This window comes from Micrasema longulum, unplaced genomic scaffold, assembly GCF_059751315.1.
Source record: "Micrasema longulum isolate JH-2025_06_02 unplaced genomic scaffold, ASM5975131v1 h1tg002564l, whole genome shotgun sequence".
In the NCBI taxonomy this organism is placed as follows: Eukaryota; Metazoa; Arthropoda; class Insecta; order Trichoptera; family Brachycentridae; genus Micrasema; species Micrasema longulum.
The window spans coordinates 42762-64616 of record NW_028279702.1 but is presented as its reverse complement, the minus strand read 5'-3'; the positions used below and the strand labels follow the sequence as shown (position 1 = coordinate 64616).

General features: G+C 32.5%; 1 protein-coding gene and 1 long non-coding RNA gene across 2 annotated transcripts in view; both read left to right on the top strand.

The window, feature by feature from the left end:
• Positions 1-9502: 9502 nt before the first annotated feature.
• LOC148271955 (innexin inx7-like) overlaps positions 9503-21855 on the top strand; it is a 54661-nt gene continuing 42308 nt past the window's right edge. Inside the window, exon 1 of the mRNA XM_088240705.1 lies at positions 9503-9616. The gene's annotated coding sequence lies outside the window, so the exon portion shown is untranslated. The remainder of the gene's footprint in view (positions 9617-21855) is intronic.
• Positions 17123-19561, top strand: LOC148271956 (uncharacterized). Its single transcript, XR_015824979.1, has 5 exons — positions 17123-17517; positions 17767-17862; positions 17954-18007; positions 18097-18486; positions 18531-19561. It is a non-coding gene; the product is annotated as an uncharacterized LOC148271956 (long non-coding RNA).

The window sequence follows — 21855 nt, the reverse complement described above, 5'->3', positions numbered from 1 at the left end:
ATTTAGTATGACTTTGGACAATCATCGTTTTTGACTGTGTAAAAGTATCGACATTCATCATTATAATGCAAATTTTTTGAGACTTAAACGCTTATTATCCTAACATATTACAACAGAGATGAAGAACATTTAAGAAAAGGTAATATAGAAGTCTAGGCATCTACAGGGCTTATGACCTGTCAATGGCTGGTTTAAGTGGCCACTTTACACACTGTGTAACATTCATCATTCTGCCTATATTTGAACATCTATAATCCTTCAATTCTTTCATCTGTTGATGTTTGTGAAGTCAAAGAGCTGAAACCTTTATTTATGCGGGTGAGATTCATCTAATTGAATTATCAAATATTCTTCATCTCTGTTGTAATATGTTAATATAAACAGCTCCCCAGGGAGTTGAATCCAGTCCTTGTCTACAAAAATTTGGACAAACTCAAAATATTGTTGACACAATACATTATTGAAAGAATATATAGTTTATTTGGTCCCAGTGCCCTACGCTCCATGGGTTGCAGTTTGATGTGCGATGATCGTGAATTAACGAGAATTTTTTTACCGAAATATAAATATTATTCAAAAATGATTTTTCCTTGCCACGTTGAAATGACGCGACTATAATCCTTTTCACATTTTCGAAGAATTTCTCACATTTAAGTCCACCTTTTTCTCCGCCTAACTTTTGTCCTTTTCTGTCTTATTTGGTATCCTATTCTCCGTCTCCTCTTTCCGTTTTTTTCTTCTCTCCGGTAATAAAAAATCACAGACCACACCGTCCCCCTCTGGCAACAATGTTTCTGCATGTTGTGTTTCGTTCTGACCTCTATATAAATTTGGAATTTCTCACGACGCATGGTCCGAAGAATGGCTCGTAATTATAAAGGCTAAACACAGCATAAGCTTTTGCAGGTAAACACTTTTAAAAGCCTCAAATTTAAAAAATAGTTAATAAACGGCGAAAGTTACATTTTGCTAAATCTCCCCCTCCAAGCCCAAATCCGTAAAGTATCGGGCTATTTGGTAGGGGGCGAGTCCTTTAACATCCTCAGGTTTAAACTGTAGTCCTTCGCGGATAAGGCTCATTTGATGATGTAAAGCATCACATTTACATAGAATATGTATAGGAATATGTTTATTTAGCAGTTCACAGCGGAGTCCTGGTCCCGACCATGATGTATGGGAGCGAAGAATAGACTCGGAAAAACCGGGATGACAGGCTGAATACTGTCAAAATACGATCTCTCGGGCGAATGTGTGGTAAAAATCTGTACGATAGATGCACAAATGTTGAGATCCGTACCTGATGTAAGGCTGAGACAAGCGTTATCGACAAAATCAAGAAAGGAGCTCTGCGCTGGTCTGGACATGCAGAACGAATGGACAGCGAATGAACGGCTAAGAATATTCACAATGCGAATGCTGATGGATGGAGAAATAGAGGTAGACCGAGAAAGACATGGGATGGCCAAATCCGACAAATACTTGAAGGTGGACATGTCAAAAGTCGGAATAATCGGCGCGCGTGCATGAGAAGATGTATGAATGTAGAAGAAGCTAGATCTGCATGCAAAGATAGAGTGATGTGGCGTTCTATCCTCTCTGCCTACCCTTACGGGGAAACGGCGTGATGGTTTGTTGTTGTTGTTGTTGTGTTGCCTCATCTGCACAAGATCGACAGATGGAAGAATTCAAAAATATATATATGTTAAAATGTAGGCAAAATGATAAATCGTAACACAGCGTGTAAAGTGGCCACATAAACCCTTGCCATTGAGGTCATAAGCCCTGTAACTGCCTGGACTTCTATATTCCCTTCTGTAAAATGTTCTTCATCTCTGTTTTAGACATAACATGACTAGACTTTATAATATTCTTATAACCCTAACGGATTTAAAAAAAAATTTAACAAGTAATTGAAAAAAAAAAATTTTAACGAAAAATAAATACTGTCGCTGTTATCACTAGTAAATACAGTATTGTATTTATATTTGAGATAATTATATATGATAAACAATGTTAAAACACTTTAATTAATCTATTTTTTGTAGATATGAATTTTATTACAGGTAGGTATTTAATCAAAGTCAAAGATTGTAATATTTTTTTATTTTTATGCGAAGAACATTTGTTAGCGAAAGTAGATTTCAGTGCACCGTTCACCCTGTTCCCGGTACTCACCCTCCTTTCAATATCTTTCCCGGTCTTTCCATCCCTAGTAATCATACTTCCCAGATACACAAATTCTTCTTCCTGATCCAGAACCAATCCTTCTTAGGAAGTGAAATCAACTACTTGTCTACAAACCTTGGACACGCTCAAAATATAGCTGAAAAATATCTTAATACTGTGTACGCGTCATAATTTTTTCTCTCTCTCTCACACATTGAATTTAATATTTATTTCTCTTTTTTTCAAACAGGTAGGCTGAGTAAATTCCTGGGCCGCCCGAAGCTAAAACGTCTTAAAACCCTCTAAACCAATGGCAGAACCCGCCTCTTCATATTATTATTTGTTTGATAAAATGTAAATTGTTGCTTGACAGATATTTTGTATTACAAAATTGAGATGGATGCCATCTTGTCTGACTTCTGTAATTAGTTGCAATTCAATAATATTTCGATTATGCCCAAATGTTTGCAGACAGACACTGGATACCCCAGGGTACTAATCAAGATTTATATGTAGATATAATTAGATTAAAACTATGGCCAGCAGCTGACTGTGCTGTTATTTTATATAATAATATTTGGAGTCTATCCAATTTTTTGAAGACAAGAACTGGATTCAGCCCCCTTGAAAGTCAAATATCTTTGTACACTCAGAATCCTGAACAATAGTGTACAACTTGTTGGTTCGGACCAGTAGCTCAATCACTAATAACTAATGACATGCTAAGCATTTGAGCGATCACAATGAACGATAGTAAACATGCTTAAGTTACTGCAGTCATAAGTCAACGCGTGTGTAATCTCTAAGTCACGCTCGTGTCGGTTTGTTTTTTGTTTTCCTCGTAAATATCTACAGTTCACTGGCGAAAAATCGGCGTTTACTATAAAAAAAAATACAATATATTGCATAAGCAAAATAGTAAGGAGTATCTAATTCAAAAAAGTGAAAATTAAATTACAATTACTATGGCGACTGCTTTTCTTGACATTCGGCTTGCCAACCGCCAGCTAAATGCAATAAATAGCGCGATAAATAATAAATAAAAATAGCAGTTTTGGAATATTTTCCATATTTACACCGGTAAAATTCAAATATGTAATTGCGCAGCAGGATTATACGTCGCGAAACGTAAATATTTTGACATTTAATATTATTATGTAGGTGTTCACGGATGGTCCGTTGTGATCGCGAATACGATAAATAACCATGGTGAGAAATTGTTATCACGTCGCTTATTAGCACGTCGATAGTTATTTGTGATTGAGCTACAGGTTTGAGAGTGCCTCGGTGATGTGGACTCCGCACGAGGCGTGATATTCCCTCAGGTTAGAGAGGGTTCAGAAAAAAATTCTGAGGTGTCTAATGAATTATTTAATTAATTTCTAATTTTTTTAATTTTAATATTTTATTTTCAACATAAAGTACTTTTAATCCATTGTCTTTATTGAAATAACGATTATTTTCTTAAAACAAGTGATTCATAAAAATATTAAATAATTAATAACCAAACAAACAATATTTCCTTTAGTCCACTCCTGTCCAGCTTTGAAAATATTCATTTCAATTTACCACCCTTTTAAGGAAAAAAAACACTTGATTTATTGAATTCATGTGTAGTATTTAGTTAATAGGAAAAACATCAAATAGGAAAGAATTCATTAGATACGTAAACCTTGACGAAGAAGCTTGTTTGCTTTGAAACCGGTCAGTAAAAAAATAAAAAATGACTGTCGAAAAATAAATTCCATTTCAAAATAATGGTCAGCCCATTTGCCTATCACACAAGAGATCTCGGGTTCGATTCTTGACATGGTTGATATGAAATATTATTTTAAAGGTTTTTTTTACACTAGAATATTTTATAGTTCCTAGACTGGTATCTGAAGCGTAAAACTGATCACCTTACCTTCATGTTGCAAAAATGATCAAGATACGCTGCGATTGGTGTACCAATGCAGTGACCTATGCACCATTAGGTGCGTAAAGGGAATGATGATAGTAAAAAAAAAATAGTGGTGATAAACGAAGTTGTTTTATTTAATGTATTAACTAATACCTTACTCATAAACTTGGTATAAAGTTACGCCTAGGCATAATAGTAGAATACGGATGAAGATATCATCCTTAATTTAGTGGTAGAATAAGAATGGTGTTTTCATCCTTATTCTTGCACTTTGCCTAGGCGTAACCGCGTAACTTTATACCAAGTTTATAAGTAAATTTGTAAGACAATGATTACTGGGTTTAGGTCGAGAAAAATACGAAAATTTACTCAAAATACATTCTTAAATAATAAATAGTGTAAATTAATATTGTATTACTGTATAGTAAATTAACCAGTAGATAGTAATGTTATTGTTCATTTTGCACAAAAATGTCTGCCTTAAAACAGGTTGCACCTAGTTAGGCAGACTAGACACGATCCAGGGAAATCTATTACCCAAGTGTGTATGTAGTAGATAATTAAATTTTAAATTAAACATTCCAATTGAAGAGCTTAACTACAAATGTTTAATGAAGCAGTTAAAATCAATATGTATTAGTGATAGAAGGAAAATTTCAGATCTAGTGCTGCTTTTCAAGCTATTCAATAATGTTCTTGACAGTCCCAAACTTTTAAAATGTGTGAATTTTTATGTGAGACAGCGCGGGACGAGACAAAATACTTCTTTTGCTGTTGATTTGCATAGTTCAAACTATGCTTAATACTCACCTATTCCACGGTTCCGCATGTTAGCAAACAAACATGGAAATTTAGATTTATTTCATTTATCTTCATGCAAATTAAAATCGTTACTTTTTAATCACTTCTTTTCTAAATTATGAAAATGCACTAGGTGTTATACTTCTTTTACTGTTTATGCTATGATACATCGCCTCTGTTACTTCAATACTTTTTATATTTAAAACCCTTTATGTATTGTTAATTTGCTGCATACCTATGTTGTAATTTCTTATTTAATTTTTCTTTATTATTTTCTTTTTTTCCACTGATTTTATTTCATATATTTATATTTTCTATACTATGTACAGGTGTTTTGTTTCATTATAATTCTTTTTCAATATTATTTTACACTTTGTCAAAGCCGTCGAAATAAATAGTGTAATTGTTATTTTTGTAAATAAACACTTATTATTATTATTATTAAAGCTTCTGTCTTTTAGAAAATGGGAATCAAGTGGAGTGGATACGTGAGTCCGCAAGTCTAGCCACGGGACCCCCGAGGCTGGTTAAATGCAGGTAAAATGTCTAGACTTCCGTATGGCCTTTCTAAGAAAGTTCTCCATCATACTTGTAACATCAATCGGATGTATCGGATAACAAACTGTATACTCAGCGTAAGGTCGGCAAGAACACCTAATTGAAAAGGTCAAATTGATTCATCTGTCCTTTGTACGTTTTCTACAAGAGCGATATATTAACACGCGGGTATGCGCTAAGTACATATTTATAACGGACTTTATTTTTAAATTAATAATCCTTTATTTTATAAAATAAGTTTTTTTACTTGAACAGTGAAACCTCCTTAAAAAAAATGTTTTTCACACTAAATACCGTGGAAGTTGGCTTTGAAATTTAACTATTAAAAGGCTGCGCTACAATATTCCTTTACATGCGGTGATGTAACATCGTGTTACATCAGCCCTGTTTTAGCAAACTATTTTTTTTTAAATCAAACTAACGCCGGTCATCTTACATGCGCGCAACCCCGTTCCCTGCCAATAACCGACTTAATCACTGAATTTCTTTGACACAAACACCGACCACAGAGCAGCGTCTCTGTCTTCCTTGTTATCAGCTATATTTTTGTGCTCTTTACAAGAAAGATGTGTACATTTAATGTGTAATTTCTTTCACACGAACACCGGCCACAAAACAGCGTCTCCATCTTCCTTGTTATAAGTTGTATTTTCGTGCTTTTTATAAGAAAGAGCACGAAACTGTTGGGATCAGGAAGGATACCCTAAAGTGGACCAATCAGGAACTTCTCAGCATTTGCTCATGTGGAGAGGAAACCACTTAAAACTCTTCAGGAGAAGCCGGCCTGTTGGCAGCAGTCAACAGGCCTGCCGTTCCACTAGAAGAGTATTCGGCATTTCGTTCCCTTCTTTGGTTTATTTTACCAATTGCTTGCACTATTCTGACAATGCACGATACTACCTCTCGTGTGAGTTCTTTATTACCTATCTCCAATGGCATGTCGCATAGATCTTCACCCAGGCTTTTGCATCGCGCCTCCAGCTGTTGTCTCTGAAAGCTGAAAAAGGGGCAATGTATCAACAGGTGAGGGACATCTCGAGGAGTTTCATCGTCGCATGGGCAGCTTCGATCCCGGAGAGCTTGACGCAATGCAGGTAGCTCATGAACCCGCCGTGACCCGGAAGAATCTGGGTGAGCTGGTAGCCAGCTTTCTGCAGTCTCCTGAAATCAGAGGCGTGGAAAATAGCAGGGAAAAACATTTTAGTAATACTTCCGGTAGTTTCCTGATTGTCTAATATGCTTCTACATATTGAGTTGACTGATAACATATAATATTTCGAAATAAAAGTAAAAATTTGTCCGAAGAAAGTTTGGATAAAGGAATAAAAAATAACATTTGAATAGCATGTGAAATATATAAACTAAATTTAACACTGTAAAGTGTACTTAAAACAAGTTTCTCTAGCGAGGAGTTCTCTGTACATATAAATTTTTTCTATAGTACCTTTAATAATTTTTAAAAATATTTAAAAAATTAATAAGGAAAATACGTGGCTATTTATTGTACGCAAATGCTCGTAGCAGTAAGCAAGATATCGAGCCGTAATCGGCAGAACAACGTAAGCGACAAATAGTAAATTGTGCAGGAAAATGTTTTTTTAAAGTTTTGTTTTTAATAATTCAGTAAATGGGATTTATAATTGTTGGTTTCTGCCAATACTGAAATGACAGCCAAATTGCATAAATACCTTGAAGATAGTGGCGGTAACGCTGTTTTGCAAATAATTCTGACAGTTGTGCGAGCTAGCGTAACCTCCTACATTTTCGTCAGTTACGTTGTTTTGCTTAAGCTGAAAAATAATATGTCAAATTTAAAAAAAAATATAAATATATTTTTTTAAATTTTATATAATTCTTAAATTAGAGTGGAATGATGCGGAGTAAAACATAGAAAACCATAATTCATTTATAGAAATTTTGCCAATCATTTAATAGAAAATAAACATTCCTTTGATTTAAAAAATAATGCAAAAATAATTCATATTGCACCTAAAGGCCATAAACTTGACAAACTAAGAATTCTCGAAATTAATAGATTAAAAAAATAAACCCGACGTGGAATTACTTAATGAACAGATAACACACGTGCATTCTCCATTACTATACCCATTGTATTATATTTTTACTACTGAATTTTTACCCTTTGTTTTTCAAAAATCATAATTGACAAAAATCACACTCACGAAGGATGGGACACTAAAAATAAAATACTTAATCTCATTAAAAAAGCATTATTAAAACTCATTAGTTAACCCGAAAAATGTTGATAATGATCCTTAAGATAAAAATAACTTTATTTAATTTACTTTCATATAATTTTGAATTATCTATCCTTACCTCTGTTTTGTATAAATTCATTGAACTCCTTAATAAAGATACTAGTCTCGAAGATGTCGCGAAAGCGATGAAACCGACCACTGGATATTCCAAATTTGTAGATTAAACTATCACTCGTCTTTTATTTATGTAATAAACCATAATTGGTTTATAATTTTGGTTAATTTGTAAAAATTGTATTTTTTTATTATGACAAATTTGTATCATTTATTTACAATATTTGAAAGCGAACAGATTTTAAACGTCAGGTTAAAAGTAAGTTTTATGTATTTACCAAGTATTGAAATTGAACATGTTAAATACTTAGGACTAACAATAGACAGACAATTGACATGGACAATAATTATCAACAATTTAATTAGCAAGGTGGCGACATTATCGAGTCTTTTTAAAAAAATAAAAAACTTTGTTCCAAAAGCCTATGTAAAAACTAAAATATGTTATACGCAACTACTATGGGGAACAAATCAAAATGACATAAACAGACTACAAAGACAACAAAATAATATATTAAAGTTAGTATATGACCTTCCCTATCTAACTGCAACTAGAGAACTTTTAAAACAAACTAAGCAATTAAATAAAACTGAACTTTTTCAACTAGAATCATTAAAATTTATCCATAAATTAGCCACTAATGTAATTGTAGACGAAGAACTAAAACTTGTAAAAAATTGTAGTCAACATGGACATCATACGAGAATATCAGACAAATACCATATACAACTTTCTAAAACAAGACAAGGACAATCAAGACTTATTACCAGGGACTGAAATTATTAAATTAAATTAAAAAAACAACTAGACAAAACTAAAAAAAAGACTTGAGACAAACTTTTCAAAAGATGTAAAAAATATTATTTTAAACAACAGAGTATGAATAAAAAATGCATATATTATTTTTATAAAATGAATGTAATAATCCGTAAGGGTTTATAAATAAATTTTCAAATATTTTTTTAAAATTATTAATACGTTATTAGGTACATTACATTTCATCTTCCAACCTTCAATAATAATATGACGCACTTTGATACATTAACATACGTGTTAAGATTGTATAATTATGTGGAAAGTAAAGCTGTAGCTCAATCACATATAACTATCGACGTGCTAATAAGCGACGTGATAACAATTTCTCACCAACCAATGTAAAAAATTTACGTTTCGCGACGTATAATCCAGCTGCGCAATCACATTTTTGAATTTCACCGGCGTAAATATGGAAAATATTCCAAAACAGCCATTTTAATTTATTATTTATAATATTTAAATTTATTTCAACAGAGAGGGAAAACATTTTTGAGAAGGGAATATAAAAGTCTATGCATTTACAGGGCTTATAACCTGTCATTGGCTGGTTTAAGAGGCCAATTTACACATCGGGGCAAAATGGTGAATGTTACACAGTGTGTAAAGTGGCCCCTTAAACCAGCTAATGACAGGTCATAAGCCCTGTAAATGCCTAGACTTCCATATTTCCTTCTCAAAAATGTTTTCCCTCTTTGTTGAAATAAGTTTAAATATGAATAACTCCCTAGGGAGGAAATCCAGCCAGTCTGCAAGCATTTGGACATACTCAAACATTGTTGTATTATTTATCATGCTATTCATTGCATTGAGCCGGCGGTTGGCAAGCCAAATGTCAAGAAAAGCAGTTTAATTTTCACTTTTTTGGATTAGATACTCCTTACTATTTTGCTAATGCAATATATTGTGTTATTTTTTTATAGTAAACGCCGATTTTCGCCGGCGAACTGTGCAGAACTTACTTCTGCAGTGGAAAAACGAGGAGGGGGAGGGAGGAGTCTGAACTGCACGGCCGCGCCCCCCCGCTTCTCCCCTACAGAAGTAAGCCACTGTTTGTTTTTTTTCTATATTTAATTTTTTAAGATTTTATTAGTTATAAAAAAATATTTTAATGTGCCAATATGTCTTCTTTCTCATACTGATCATCGTGGTTTCGGATGTGACAGGGTTTAAAGAACACCCTGTATACAAATATTTAATAACATTTAGTAAAATGTTTGACAACAAAGTTAATGCTTTAAGTATGAATAATAAATAAGTCTTTATTCGTACGATGTGTACAGTTCATAGGTTCACAGTATTGAATTTCCTGTTATCTAAATGACTTTTGATCTACATACGTAAACAGTACGATGCAACACGTGATATAATGTGTACGTACGTAAGTACGCACGCCTCGCACATACACATTATACGGGTGTATCTTTATAGAGCACGGATCGTGAAGTTACGCAACGATACGGGACGGCAGCTAATACGGCTGTTAAAAGTTGGAATATCCAACCAAGGCCGGTTTGGCCAGTTCGGGGGGAGCGGGGGTTAGTTGACACCGGTAGCTCAATCACAAATAACTATCGATGTGCTTAAAAACATGCTAAGTATTTGAGCGATCACAATGAACAATAATGAATATTTTAAATTATTATCAAAATAAAACTTTGTTATTCGTGTTACACATTTTATTATTTTACAAGAACACAACTATAGTTTCGGGAGAGCACTCCTCCCATCGACGGGTGATATAAAACAAATATAGTAAACACAGAATATTGTTCACAATGTCATAGAATGGCGGTCTCCGTGGTGTAGTGGTCAAGACGCTTGACTCACGCACGGAAGGTTCCGGGTTCGATTCCCGGTGAGAACACAAAAATTAAAATGTGATTTTTCTCAAGCCTGGGTGCTCTGTGATGTAATTCACCACTGTAATTAGGCCTCCTGGCCTGTTGTGGTGCAAAAAAAATGTAAAATGTAAAAATAGAATTTAAACAAAAAATAAACAAATTAATCAGTGAAACTTAGAGCAGGAGGGTTTTTTCCCCCTTACCCAAGGTGTTAGCATATGAATGGATAGTTATCTAAAGTACAGATATGAAAACATGATCAATGAGGGACAGGACAGTAAGTCGAATTTATTTCTTAAAATTTGGCACATAAGTGGAAGTTGCAATAACGAACATATAATACAGTTGTAACACGAATAAAAAAAGTTTTATTTTCATAATAATTTTTAATGAAGTGTTACGAAGTGAATGCCGATTCAATAAAAAAAATATGAATATTTTATTTTATTTGGGAAATCAACAGTTCTACATACATATTTATAGTAAACAAACAGATACAGTGTATAAACTCAGAACTAATAACAGATTTCCACAAAGTATACAAAGTTAGTAAAGAAAATATATTACATATTAAATAAATACATATAAGTTTAAACATATAAAAATGTTATTTTCATGTACCCGTAAATATTTTTCAATAATTAAAGAATTTTTCAATATTATTTTTAAGAACAGTAAGTTATTGTAAATTGGGCGGGATTAGGACAAGAATGCTTAAAGAGAAGATAAGGAGGGGAAGGGAGATGTACATATGCTTATGTTATCGCAGGCATAAGTCAACGCTCGCGTCGGTTTGTTTTGTATTTATTTATGAGGAAAACAAAAAAACAAACCGACACGAGCGTTTACTTAGAGATTACACGCGGTGACTAACTTAAGCATGTTCATTATGATCGCTCAAATGCTTAGCATGTTTTTAAGCACGTCGATAGTTATTTGTGATTGAGCTACAGCGTTGTCGACCTCTATCGAGCAATAATCGGTAGATTCATTATCAACACAAGTGTCAAATCCCGTCGGAGGGGCGGTGGCGGTATCCAGTGTTACCGACTACGAAAAGATTCAAAAATGTTTTGAGTTTAACCTAATTTTTGTGGACAAGGACTGGATTCAACTCCCTGGGGAGTTGTTAATATCAACATATTACAACAGAGATGAAGATCATTTTAGATAAGGTAATATAGAAGTCTAGGTATCTACAGGGCTTATGACCTGTCATTGGCTGGTTTAAGTGGGTCATTTCGAGAAATTTCACCCTACAATTAAATGCTTTGATTTTTACCGCGGGTAAGAATACTCTTTTGAAATCCAATTTCAAATAGCAATGAACTTCTTCTTTATTACAGGAAGTAAAAAAATATGCATTATAATTTATTTATTTTTAGCATTGGCGGCCTCCGTGGTGTAGTGGTCAAGATGCTTGACTCACGCACGGAAGGTTCCGGGTTCGATTCCCGGTGAGAACACAAAAAAAATTTAAATATGATTTTTCTCAAGCCTGGGTGTTCTGTGATGTAATTCACCACTGTAATTGGGCCTCCTGGCCTGTTGTGGTGCAAAAATGAATTTAAAAAAAATAATAAAAAAAATAAATCGTGAGCATGTTGAAATAAAAAATGTAAAGAAACCAAATTGAACTGAGATGTACAAAAAACACATTCGCCGGTCGACCCTGATTTCCCCGACATCTTGATACAAGAACCTATTTATTTGGTATTTGATATCACGTTATGACTATCCTCGTTCTGCCGATGGTAATTAACGCTAATTCCCCTCGCGAATCATATTACAGAATTCCTGGCCCGCAAATCAAAAAAGTATATCACCGCGAGATGGTCCAGTTAAGATGTTCACATTTTGAAAAATACCGCGGCGGTTAATGGCCAGTTGACCCCGGGTCTCAGGGGTGGTCAACTGAGGCAGGGTGACAATCAAAATAAATTTACATTTTTAAAACTACTACTACTACCACCATCACGCCATTTCCCCGTAGGGAGGGATAGGCAGAGAGAATGGACCGCCACACACGTCTATCCTGGCATATATTCCTGGCTTCTTCCACATTCATACATACATTATTAGATTTTCGATGCAAAAGTTGTTGAATGCAGAAATCGAGAAAGACCGAGAAAGACATGGCACGAACAAATCCAAAAAATACTTGAAGATGGACATGTTAAAAATCGAAATAATCCATTTGCGTGCAAAAAAGGTGTAAATGTAGAGGAAGCAAGATCTGTATGCAAAGACAGAGTGATATAGCGTTCTATCCTCGGAATGGCGTGATGGTTTGTTTTTTGTTTGAATTTGTAAAAAATATCTTTCTTTTTTGCTCAGGGCAACACGACGTTTCAGCGCTGTTTCCAGAAGGATTTTTTATCGGTCGTTACTACTACGTAGGGGTAGGCAGAGAGAATGGACCGCCACACACGCCTATCCTGGCACATATTCCTAGCTTCTTCCACATTCATACATTTTTTTTACATGCCTTTCGGTTCTGTCTGCTTTTGACATAACCAGACCTAAGAATTTGGTGTATCCGATCATGCCACGTCTTCCTTGGTCGTCCTCGTCTCCTTACGTTAACGTTTATTTTCGCCATATATACTTGTTTTAACATTCTTTCGTCGTCCATTCGTTCTACGTGACCAAACCATCTCAGAGACCCTTTCTTAATCTTATCAATTATACTTGACTTAGATTTACACTCTCGCCTGATTTCATCATTTGTAACCCTGTCATACATTGATTTCCCACACATTCGTCTAAGATATCGCATTTCAACCGCGTTCACTCGGTTTTCATCCTTCTTCTGCCAGTTACATGTTTAATTTCCATACATGAGTGTTGGGACTAAAACTCCGTTGTGCACTGCCATTGTAGCTTCGATTGATATATTTTTATTAGCAATTAATTTTTGTCCCTATACTTGTGTGTATCGTCTTTGTGGTACTGGAACTTATCAGTCTTGTAAATCGATAAGTAGAAAACACTTTTGATTAAAATTTCCTTCATTTTTCTGCTTATTTAGAAGTAAAACAGTGACAAACAGGACGTAGATCGTAGATGCTGACTGCGAAGATAAGGCGTAGGCAAATAGAACAGGCGTGGTCCGTATGCAAAGACAGAGTAATAATCGTCTAACTATTATTGACAATTCAATTCCAGAAATTAAAAAAATACTTACTTGTTTATTTTTATTACCTTATACTTGTTTTTTATTTTTTACTATTATATCAAATTGCATTGTAGTATTGGCAAATACGCATTTCATTGATACATATTTTTATTTCTTATTTTTTCGTGATAATATATGCTTGCTTGTTTATTAATTTAACTTAAAAATGTCTTTCTTGCTTACCGTAACACTTTATTTATTGTTTGCTTTACAGAATTTATTTCATAAGCTTATATCTTTGCATTTTTTGTTTATATTCTTACTGTTTTTTCTTGCATACCTCTGTTATTATTGTTTTTTTTTTATTTAGTAAAACTTTTTATTATATCCTTTTTAACTAATTTCACATATTTTTTCTGTATTTTAAAAAAAATAAAATATTTTTATTAACAAATTAAAATACAATATTTCAACTAAATACAATTTTTTACAATAATCAAATACATATATTTACGTTTCCCATTACGTAAAAGAAATAAACAATTCTTGTGTACATAATGGGGAGTGACGTCTTACAATAGATTATTTTATTTTAATCAATAATATTTTTAAAATAACATACATAAATTACAAAAAAGATATTAACAGTTTTCAAACAGTGTTACATAAAAAAGAGTTGAAGATGTTTTTTTTTTTACTTCTTTCTTAAATATATTGTATTCCTGACTGTACTGTTTATTATCATTGTTCATTTCATTAAAGAAAAATATTCCTCTGTAAGTATAATGATGTTGTGCAGTAGTTGTTTTTAATTCAGGAATTAAGATATTACCACCTGTTCTAGGTCGCGTACTTATGTTTTGAGACCTAGAAATACCACTATTTATTTTATCTTTATATATTTGAAGCAAACAATTCTTTTTATACAGCAATTATATTAATATATTATATTAGTATATTCTGTGTTTATTATTTAGTATGTTAGCATGTATTTCATTTTTATTTTTTGTAAATGCCTTTTTGGCGTTAATGAACAAAATAAATAAATAAATAAATACGGAGTTCTATCTTCTCCGCCTACCCCCGCGGGGGAACGGTGCAATTAACACTCTCCACTAATCAAACCAGCTGTTTGACTGACTCTTTTATCTAATTGAGATTTCAATGCGTCCCCTTTTATATGGGAGAACAATGGCCGGCGCCAAGACGCGCCAGTAAAAATTAAGTTTATATGTTATTAAATATTTGTAGATAACCACTTACCGACTTTTCTGAAAAATCGTGACGTCACACTTATTACACATAAACGAATAATTATTTTATTAGATTAGATTAGATCTAATTATTTTATTAGATTAGATTAGATCTAATTATTTTATTAGATTAGATTAGATCTAATTATTTCCAGATAACATAAGAGTAACTAAAATTCCATCACTGTAATCTGCACGCATTTGCTGGTTCCGATTCTAAAGGTTTGTGATACGCTTCTCGTAGGTATACCGTATAGTATACCTACATGTATCGTATTCCACGTTCTGTTCGCTGATGAAGACAATTGACTCCTGAAATGACTCCTTACTCCTGGGAAGCATGTCGAACATTAATATTTATTATCTGTGTACATTAACGAACCGGGTATCGTACGGTTGGAATAAGTGCCACCAATGGTTAATGGTCGTAGAAGATTTATTGCTAAAATTATCTCACATTGACCATCAAAACGTCAAACGGTTTGATTCCCGTCAATTCAGTTGTAAGTTGCAGGCAAAAAAAAACAAAAGATTTTTTTTTCTCAATTACCTGTTGTCGTGTATTTTTCTTAACTTCCTTGCATATCATTTTTTCCCTGACCTTCCCTATTTAGTATTTTTTTGTTGTATCCTGTTGTTCTCTTCATTTGGTAAAAAACTGACAGAACTCATGTTAACACCAACAAATTAGTCAATAATGTATTCTCCTTCATTATTTTACAACAAATTAGTCAATAATGTATTCTCTTTTATTATTTTACAACGAATTGATTAATAATGTACCTATTCTCCTTAATTTTTTACAACAAATTAGTCAATAATGTATTCTCCTTCATTATTTTACAACAAATTAGTCAATAATGTATTCTCCTTCATTATTTTTCAACAAATTAGTCAATAATGTATTCTCCTTCATTATTTTACAAAAAATTAGTCAATAATATATTCTCCTTCATTATTTTACAACAAATTAGTCAATAATATATTCTCCTTCATTATTTTACAACAAATTAGTCAATAGTGTATTCTCCTTCAATATTTTAAAACATAAATAATAATAAATAAAGAATAAGAGAGAATAAACGTTTTGTCTCTTTTCTTGCTTTTAATCATTTAATCAAATGCAATTTTCCACTCCTACTTTCCCTTAATCATCCTTCACCACTCCTTATCATTTTTTTTCTTTTCTTTCCCACTATCTCCTTGTTTTTTTCATATTTTTTTTATTTTCAATAAACAGTATATTTATTCTTTATATAGTTTAAACTGTCGTCGATTTATTGTAGTATAATTTAGTGAATAGATATTATTGGATGGCACGCCCTAGACCAGACTATGTATACATTTTTTATTTATATTAATTTAACACGTACATCTGTTTGTGTTCGAAATAAATAAAATAAAATTAAAGTAATTTGCAACAAATTTCACACTGCGCAATATCGCGAGCAGCTCAAGAATATTTTTTTTCAATCTGATTTATTCGAACGCGAACAGAAGGAGGTGTCGAAAATGCTCGCATTCGTTTACTGGACATTCCATGTTGAAGGCTCAAAATAAAAAAAAAATATTTTTAAATTCTTTTTGTACATTGCGTTTTTGTGCATTGGCGGGCTTATTGCCAAATGGCAATTTCTTCTAACCAACCAACAAAAAATAAAAGTTTTATTTTTATTGAAGTTTAGGAGCAAAGTTTAAAATTAACATTAATCGTGACGTATTAGAGGCGTGGCCATTGCAATGACTGTTTTTGAGGGAATTTAAAATTACAAATTTAATAAGAAGCAAACAAAAATCTTTTTTTCTCGACAGTATTTTGCAGACCCTTATTAATTTTAAAATGTGTCTTAAGTCCCTAAGTGGTTATATACAAATATTTAACAACATTAAAAAATATGTACATATTGTACATATTTGATATCTCAGTATCAATCTGCTAAAATATCATAATATTTGTATGTACATATGTTTATACAGGCGTTTTTATGTTTGGATTGCATATCGCTCCTTTAAAAATAAACCGAATTAACTCAAAAAATAGGTAAAACGAGATTTTACAATAAAACGAATTAAACGCGTGAAAAGAATAAGTACAGTTCAACAGGCTCCTTATTTAAAGCTATACAAGCTAAATAGAAGATCGTCCATCTCTTTTTGATTTACTCGGCCGCTTCCTTCGGGATTCACATCACGCGACGAATCAGTGTTACGCCGACAGTGTTCAAAGTGAATCCTTGTTCCCGTGGACGAATATCTATTATTTCATTTTATGATTAAAAGGTAAGGAAATAATTCATAATTATTTTAATTATAAATCGTGTTTTTGAGACTTGTTCCTCTTTATTTTTTTAAATCGTATAAATAATATTGAACTACTTAGACTTAACTCATTTTTTTATTAAAAACTACGATAGATTTGAAACACTAATCAGACTTGTTGCATTTTATTTCTAAAAGAAGTACAATTAGTTTGAGTCATTATAGTTTACATCGGTTTATTGTTAAAAATAATAATAAAAAATAGTTTGATTATCATTTCATGCAGTTTATTTTAAAAAGTGATGTGAATGTTCTTTAGCATAATTTAATTTGTTTCTGTTTTAGATAAAAATGTCATTGCGAATCCGAAAAATTATGGGCTTAGTCCAATCATCCGAAATTTCTGAAAGGGAAAAAGTCTCTAATTCAACGCCTGGAGAAACCTTATCGAATATTGATAACGACGCAGTAAGTAATTAAATACCTACGTTTTTTTTTCATTTAAAGCGTGCTACTCACACACCTGCCGCAGGGACAATCTGGCCCGTTACACGTAGCCCTACCAGTAAGTTATTGTCCCCACCGGTAGGACTAAGTAAAATTTAATGTATTTAATGTAAGTTTAGTCCTACCGGTAGGGACAACAGTCCCTGCGGCAGGTGTGTGAGTAGCTCGCTTAACATGGGCACAATGTATAAAAATTTATTATTTTTTCAGCTGCCTAAAAGTAAAAATGTGAACCTGTGCGACAGTGGATCTTCGTTGATTATAAATAATTTAACAATAAATGAAAGTCATTCAAACGATACAGAAGTAAGGTTTTACTTATTGCAAAATCTGATATTTTTGTGTTCACTTATTGTATTATATTATTACCAATACTAAATACCTAACTATTTTCCAGAAACCAACAGAAAAAGACGAGCTACACCCTATGCGGGATTCCCCCCAGAACGATGTAAGTTAAATGTTGCCACTTTTTCTGCTCGTATTATGATAATTAATTCCATAAATTAGCATCGATAACTTACTTAAACAAAATTACAGGATCCTCAACTATGTACCTCGGTTGAAACTGAAGTGTTGATAAATAAATCGCGGCCTAACATTGAAATCAAAATAAATCTTGTACCGGAGTACGACAGTGACAGCTTTTCGTATGAAGACGAGAAAGAAAATACCAAGGTAGTTGAAGAAATGAAGCTACCGTCGAGACGGATTTCTTCTTCTTCAAGTTCACCATGCTCGTCCTCGTCGTAGTCCTCATCATCGTCGTCGTCTTCGTCTTTGAATTCATCTCAAGAAATTTCAACCGAGCCAACTGGAGAGAGCGGCAAGTCACAGGGTCACTTAGCTTCAGCCATTATACGCACGGCTACTGAATTAGAAGAAGATAATAGTATGGAGAATACAGAGCGAAGCGATTACAGATCTGATGTATGTGATATAATATGAAATAATTAATTAATTTTCTCTTTTAGACTTCGAATGCCACTGGTTCACGAATACGAAGATCTTGTGCGATGAACTCTTCAATAACCATTTATTCTCCTATGTACACTGATGAAAGCGACTTAGATGACGACGTGGATGATCCTAATTTCGATTTTGAGGACAGATTCGGAAAGATTTCTCAGCACAGAAAAAAGAATTTCCTAATTCCATCATGCTCGGATTCTTCAAGCTCTGATATTGACACTGCAACACAGAGCTTAAAAAAAAGAGGTCTTAAGAGGGTAAAAAATCCTGCTAAATGGAGACAAAACAGAGTAAAAAAGATGCTTAACGAAGGAAGAGCTTATGTGTCAATGTCTAAAACTCGCAAAAATAAGCCCTCACGTTGTCTCAAGACTCCCTGTAATGAGAAGTGTAAATTAAAATGCATAGACAAAATAGACACTCAGGGAAGATATGAAATTTTTGATAAATTTTGGCAAATTGGTGATTTAAATAAGCAAAGAGCATTCATAAAAACTTGTATGGTTGATATAGAACCTAAATATAAATATACTAACGCCCAAACTCCCCGTCGCCCCAATAAGGCGTTCTACTTGACACTGGACAATAATAGAATTAGAGTGTGCAAAACTTTTTTTAGAAGTACTTTAGATATCAGTGATAGAATGATTTACACCATCATAACGAACATAAATGAGATGGGCTTCATAGAGGAGAAACGTGGCAAACATGGCAATAACGAAAAATTGGATCCTGAATTATTAGCTGAAATCAGAAAACACATTGAATCTATTCCTCGAATAGAAGGACACTATGTTAGAGCTCACAGTACAAGAGAGTATATTGAAGGAGGTAAGACAATTAAAGATTTGTACAGAGACTTTACAGGATTGCAAACTAAAAATAATAAAGAGGTTGGTAACTAAATTGCTTACTATAAAATTTTTACAACAGAGTTTAATTTAAGTTTTCACAAACCAAAAAAAGACCAATGCGACCAATGTGTTGCCTATGCAAACTTAAATGGTAATGAAAAAGAAAAAGAAGAAGAAAAGTATCAAATACATCTTAAAGAGAAAGAACTAAGTAGGAAGGAGAAATTTAATGACAGGAGAAATGTAAACAATGAAAATAAAGTTGTAATTTACGATTTAGAAGCGGTATTGCAATGTCCCAGAGGTGACACTTCGGCTTTTTATTATAAAAGCAAGTTGAACAGTTACAACCTGACATTGACCGAACTCAATAATAAAGAAGGCAAACATGCATATGACAATGTTTACTGTTATTTCTGGACTGAGTCAGATGCAAAAAGAGGAGCGATTGAGATTGGGTCGTGTGTCTGGGAATATTTGAAAGGCATTAGTTCTGATGGAGAAGCTGCGAAAAACATAATATTCTACTCCGACAATTGCTGTGGACAGAACAAGAATAAGTTCATTGCAACCTTATATATGTATGCTGTGTATTATTTAAACATAAACAGTATAACTCATAAATTTTTAATTAGGGGCCACACCCAAAATGAGGCCGATAGTGTACACAGTCTTATAGAAAAAGAGGTCAAGAAAAATCTCAAGTCTGGCCCTATTTACACTCCAGACCAGTATATTGCCTTAATCAAAAACGCAAAAAAGAGTAGTCCAGCTATAAGTGTTCATGAAATGAGTTTCAACTCATTCTCAAATTTAAAAGAGTTACAAGAGGAGTGGGGGTATAATTTCAGTACCAACACAAATGGTCAAAATGTTATGTGGAATGAAATCAAACATTTAAAAATTACTAAAAGCGATCCATTTACATTTTGTTACAAAACGTCTTATTATGACAGTGAGTATAAAGAAGTGAACGTTAGAAATAAACGAAAGAAAATGATACCTCTCGAAGAAATAACGATTAAACAAGTATATTCTAAAAAACAGGAACTAAGCGCAAATAAAAAGAAGGACTTAAAAGAGTTAATAACTAAAGGATTAATCCCCTCATATTACGCAAATTTTTATAATTCCATTTTTTAATAAGATATCGTTACATACTGGTTTGTGATTGACATCCTAAATAAAATGTAATCACAATCATATAAAAAATAACGACATCTTATTAAAATTCGGATTTTTTTTACTAAATGTTTATTGATTATTTTTTTAATATATTCTTAAGAATTATTTTTGATCTCGTTTCTGCCAATGAATATTATAATATTACTAATACGTAATACCCGACCCCGCGGCAATTTTCAAATATCCCTACTTAACGGATACCTACGTCATCATAACTGCTATCTGTATGCCAAATTTGAGCCCGATAGATCAGTCAGTCAGTCATGTTTTCCTTTTAAATAAAATTATTGTTTCATTACTGTCAATATTACAGAGTTCTAAGAGAAATATTATTTACTGATTGTGATTATAACTGCTGCATTCCTAAGTGATCTCAATATTATTAACATAATAATATAATAATATAAGAGAACAAGACTGCTATTATAAAAAAATAATAAAGGTCTTTTATAATGCTAAGCAAAGTTCATTTTTAATTATTTTTTGTTGATTTTGTATTAAGATTTCAATAAAATTATTATAAAAATAAAATGTGTTTCTTATTATATTTAATTATTAAATTTATTTGTAAAGATATTTACAAGTTAGTAGTCAGGTTATTCTATTCTAAGCCCCTAACTTTTTATATAGGTACCTTAAATTACAGATCAATTCATAATTTTATCATTGATTTAACATTAAATAGAATTAAACCTAAGTTATTATAATAATTGACTTTTTTGTTAGTGTTAAACAGTAATAACTCCTAAAGTCAAATATTGTCATTTTATATTTTACTAATAAAGTACATTATATCCTAAAGTTTAATACATAATATCAGTTTTTTTAAAACAAAACTGTAATAATAAGTTTTGTGTTAAGTCGAAATTTAAAAATAATTTTTCTTTTTAATCAAAAACAGAACTAAGTCACTAATAGTATTTTTAAACTTAAATATCTTATAAAATATGCTTAACACTAGATATTTATAAATATAAATTGAAAGAATATTTTATTCACAATGCGTGAAACACCTTCACATCTCTGTAGAATGTCCATATTTAAAAATATTCTTCAAAACATAGTTGACGCCAAACTTGCAAAACTTTAACTGCAATTTCCCAACAATCATGATTTTTGAGTTATTTCAGTTTATTATTAAAGGAGCGATATGTCGGCCAGCGTCTCGTTATCAGGAAAAGAAACTTTAATTTAATTGTTCGCACGTTCGTTCTATTTATTATTTAATAAACAATTAACAACATAATTTTATTTTTATAACAACGTTGTTTAGTGATACGCTTATCAA